Consider the following 5,272-nt stretch of genomic DNA (forward strand, 5'->3'; position numbering starts at 1 on the left):
GACACTTTTGGTTTCGCTTCTGTAGCACATTTTGAAGGTTAGGCTTGGTTGGGTTTTTTCTCTATTACATTTCGGAATATCGCTGCTGTGAACTCTCAGGCCTGACAAGATCATTGGTAAGCACATTTGTTAAGGTGTAAATGCTGTTCGTTGTTTGAATTGGATGACAGATGATTCAAGAATAGGAGGTCTCGCGAAATCATTGTGAACGAATTTTATAGAAAATCGCAGTATGAGAGCAGAGATTTGTAGGTTTTGCACCTCGCAGAAAAATAGCCATAAATGCAGGAGTCGCGATAACCGAAACAGTTTGTTTGCTTTTCTCAAATCATATATAATCGTTATAGACGATTAATCGTCTTTTAGCTAGGGAATTGAATGGATGTTTCCTTTAACTGTAATAGACGATCGCGAAGCTTTGCCAAAGCTTTCGAATTGGGCGCTAGGGTATCCTCGTCGCCACTTTTCTGTTTCTTTAATGCTTTATATGTTGAATATAGTCGAACATTTCGGGGGAAGTGTTACATGTACATTTGAATGAATCAAACCTGGCACACCAAACTTAAAAGCTATAATGAAGTGGTTATCAATTTTGTCTCAGTAAATCGATGTTCTAATTCGAACCAGGAGATAATTCTTCATTTTGTCAATTCATTTACCAGTTCATGTTTCGATCATTTTTTTCTTAATGTGGAATTCCTATTTAAAAACATGTAAAATTATTCCATCCTTTTCATCGATGTCTATTTCCTGGTTAGCAAGGTGCACAGATTTTGTTTTGCTGTCACGGCACATTGTTTCAGTGTGGTTGGCGAATTAATGATAATTATTTTTTATTTCAATTATAATAGATGCTGTAAATATCTAGGTGCAGACCACATAACATTTGCTTTAAAAATTTATTTTGAAAATTAATTATGTTGTGAAATATTCTCAATACAAAGCATGTTGTTGGTATCCCATCATGACTCACAATGACATGTTTAAAGTTTGACGCATTTTTTGGCCCCTAAAATAGGTATCCAGTTATATTCAATTTTAATGCTGATTTGGAAGGGGGGTGGGTTTGTTGAGGTCCAGATACCGTATTTTCTCAATTAAACGCCAGACCCAGATTAAATACTGGCCTCAAAAAAAACGCTGGGTCAAAACTGCCGATTTTTGAATAAACGCCGGGGTCGTTTATTTGATCCGGGTCCTGGTTACAAGTAAAGAGTAACCTCTTGAATGGCACTGTTTAGACAGTACAGTATGCTGTTTTGGTATTTTAATAAACGTTCAAAGGAAAAATACTGGGGTAACATAACTGGGATAGTTGCTGCACAGCGAAATAAAATATAGCAATGTATCCGTGTTCATGTTGTATTATTGACGCACTTTCTTGTGTTGTAGTGCTCACTGTCATTTGAATCGCAAGGATCCCTCCAGCGTTTGTTTAAAAGGTTGTTTCAGTCTCTTCATGTGTTGTCCTTTCTGGGAGGAAATCATACATTGCACTGTAATAGGGACTTCAAGGCCACCTTGTTCCAAATTGCTCGCTCGATAGTTTTTGTCTCACTTTAGGTGATATGGTTTTACTGCCGGCTGAGCTTGCGAAAAAGGGGCAGGAAATGAGGTTCTCACACACTGAAGGGGGCCTGGGCCTGAGTTAGGGTATCACGTGTCCTGCTAGTCTGTTTCTTGTGTGGCAGACGAATGGCATTCAGTGTGTGAGAAATTATATTCCCTCCATGTTTGACGAAGAAGCAAAGGGTCGATGACAGCTCGATAGGTATATGCCCGACATTTATCCTTTTGTGACCAGGTCCATGCTCACGATAAACAGCCATTGCACATGGGTCGTACTTGTTGTTTTCTTCATAGCATACAGTAAGACCTTCACCGATCACGATATCTTTCCGGTGTTTTTCGGTAACGTGATACCCCCGCACACAGCAATCAAATTGATGTTTCCTTGGTTCCTGGATTTTCCATTCGTATAATAGCGTATTACAATATACAGGATATAGCCCAAATGTTTAACAGAAAAAAACAAACCGAGCAGATCCTTGCATTGTATACGTGACCACAGCAGCACTTTACAGGAAGCCATACCCCGCAGGGCGTTAACATCTTAGAACTTGACATTTATATTGATTAGAACTGGCATACAATTACAGTGTACCGGCACTTAAGTCATTCTGTTCAATTTTTCTTGGGATCATGAACAAAGATGGCATCAAGAATTCCACTGAATCTCCTGGTGGATTGAGTCAAGAAATAGATTGTTTGCGTCTTCAGAGCTGTGCAGCCAGTGGAAAGGGAAGGAAATGACACAGTCACAGTATAAGCACAAAATTGCAGATTGTACCAGGCTACATAGTAGCTGATGAACAATCAGAATTCTATCAAGGTTGCACGAAGAATTCACTAATTGGTCTGGCCACAATATTAATATGAAACAAAGCGCTTTTAAAGCACTTCTTAAAAAGGAAAGTGTCTGATCCAAATAAGGAGTACGATCCCAAAGGGCCATACGGCAATCTAAGCACGTCGGCCATATTGAGTGCTACATAATAAAAAACAATAACAGCAACCAAACAAATAAAGGACTAAGCATGATTTAATGAACTGTTTCCAAGAAGATAACAGTGAATACATCATCACATGATTAACAAACGTCTGTGACATGAAACAGAAAAGTATCAGCGTCCATCTCCTGAATTGCCTGAAAGGGAAATCAGGACAGGAAGGTCAGGGTAAAGCAGTCTTCATAGAGAGGAGGGAGAGGTGGGAATTAGTGAATTCTTCGTGCAACCTTACAGGCTTTCTGATATTACGCGATGGTGCGATTTCGCACAATCAACCTCAAATCGCATCCGATCGCATAATTCACAAAAGGACGCACAAAATTCATAAAATGAAACTTAAATCAAGACGTTTCTTAGAAATTCCTGCATAAATACTCCATTTTTAAGATGATTTATCTTGGAAAAGGCTAAAAAACCTTTGTCACCTTCGATTTCGTAAACATTCGAAGTTCAAGGCTCTATTTTTCATGTCGGGGACCTGGTACGAGTCTCCTTCTATTGGTGTAACACAAACATGCCCTTATATACACACCACTGAAATGACACAGTTGCCTTCTCTTATAGAAGAGATTTGTGAAAAATAAGCGAAGTGGTACGTTTTTTGGCAAAATGTAGTTTCTTTCGTTGAAAACTGATAAAAATTTACTCATGGATAAGTTTGTTGTGAAAACGCTCGCTTTTTCTTCGACGAAGAAGGAAGTTCCCACATTCCGCCCAATCTGACAGCTCACGATCGAGCAAGAAAGTACCTCACAGGTACGCTCCACGCGGACGATGGACTGATGTTTTTCCCATCGTGCAATATTAGGGCCTTTTATACGAGAGAAAATAAGCCGCAGCTTACTCTGGCCACGGTGTACAAAATACGCAAAAGGAACTATTTATACGAATATATATTCCCAGGTCAATATAAGCCGCGGCTTGAAAAAGACGTGAACATAGATTTTGTACCATTTATATGGGGTGAACATTCGAGTCTTCTGTAAGCCGCGGCTTATTTTCTCTCGTATAAATGGGGGTATGGCCCTATTGTGATTGACCACCTTCGGAAGTTCGTGGTTGACGAGCACCTTGATCATTCATTTGGCATGTTAGCTGTGTCCTTTCAACTTTTAACGTTGGTGCACCGGTAGTGCAGAAGACCTCATTTTTTTTATTTATCCCAACTAATGTCGAACATCATTACTGTTCCTTTGTGTTCAAAATGTCTTTAGGGCAGCAAAAAATTGTTTTTCTTAACCTGAAACCTTATAAAACAAGCTTAAAATTGCTGAGAAAAAAATCGCATAATTTACATTATTTATCACATAATTGGCCTTTCCAATCGCACAATCTGCCCTGAAAAAATCGCATAATTTGCATTTTTTAATCGCACCCTATCAGAAGGCCTGAACCTTAATAGAATTCTGATTGTTCATCAGCTACTATGTAGCCTGGTGCATAGCACTCCGAATTCACTAATTGGTCCGTTTAAAGAATGCCTTCACCATTAAGGACTGCCTTGCCAAAAGAATTAAAATATTTTGGGGTGTTAGTAGAAACGACTGAATGTTGTTTCCCTTGTCCAATCAGCTGTTTGTAAGATGTCCTGGACAGAGACACCTCTGTCCCTGGCAGCTGAGCTGGCTGCTCCTCGATTTGAATGAGCTTTGAAGGTGTCAACATCAATACCCGCCTCTTTCATTATGTCCTTCAACCACCTCCCAATGGTAGCTGAAGACACAGCTTTATGGGGGGCTTGAATGGCTAAAAATAATGGTTGGGGTCCATTTCCAACTACTTGCCAGGCTGAAGTTCTTTCCACATAAGAATCCAGGCATGTTACAGGGAACTAAGGGAAAAAAGAACTCCATAGATTTAGTGGCAGTTCTAGTCTTTGTCAAGGCTGCCAACTGAAAAGAAACCCCTTCAGGGATACATTTCTTTAATCTGAGGTCAATAGCTCGAAGGTCAGATTGTCTCTTGGAAGCTGAGAGGGCTAAAAGCATCACACATTTCTTTGTAAGAACACTGACTGTGAGATCGCTATCTGAGGGAAGACCCTACAAATACTTTGTGACTAAACCAACATCCCAAGTCCCAGAGTACTTGGGTTGAGGAGGGCGTCAGTTGAAGACCCCTTTCATAAACTTGCATACCAAAGGGTGTTGGCCTACTGGGCACCCTTCCACTTGAGGTATGGTAGAACTTATTGCAGATCTATAAGTATTCAGGGTTGAATAAAAGGAAAATCATATCTACAGCACTTACCTTGGAACCTGAGTTGGTTTGTTGGGGGCCGTTTGCGTTGAAGTTTTCTTCCTGAAATTCTTGTAACGGGATTCAATGATCTGGATAATCCCTTGCCGGTTCCCTGTTTCCCGGAAGGGAGCCTTCTGAAAAGGCTGGTGCTCATGGGAAGAAAGGTTCCTGGACTTGGTAGAGCCAGACAATTATTTGAGTGAATTCGTTCTGGCCTGTTTGTATGGATTCTTGGATTTGTTGGGGTTTGAGTTCTTTTTGGACTGGACTGCCTTAGTTACCTTTTCTGCCAGGTCGCCTACAAAGTTAAGCTCAGATAAGTAACTTTCCCCTAAAAGGTATGTCTGCATGGGATCAGATTTTTTTTTTTTAATTCATAAGGGAAGCATGTGATAACTGGATGGCAGAAACAGAGCACGAAATAACTCCAGCTGGTCGAATTAAGGCACCTTCAAGGTGCA

The 5,272-nt window shown here is 40.2% G+C and overlaps 1 protein-coding gene across 1 annotated transcript in view; it reads left to right on the top strand.

Annotated features, from left to right (window-relative positions):
* LOC137970268 (NLR family CARD domain-containing protein 3-like) overlaps positions 1 to 5,272 on the top strand; it is a 20,528-nt gene continuing 15,256 nt past the window's right edge. Inside the window, exon 1 of the mRNA XM_068816786.1 lies at positions 1 to 116. The gene's annotated coding sequence lies outside the window, so the exon portion shown is untranslated. The remainder of the gene's footprint in view (positions 117 to 5,272) is intronic.

This window comes from Montipora foliosa, chromosome 9 (assembly GCF_036669935.1).
Source record: "Montipora foliosa isolate CH-2021 chromosome 9, ASM3666993v2, whole genome shotgun sequence".
NCBI classification, from domain to species: Eukaryota; Metazoa; Cnidaria; class Anthozoa; order Scleractinia; family Acroporidae; genus Montipora; species Montipora foliosa.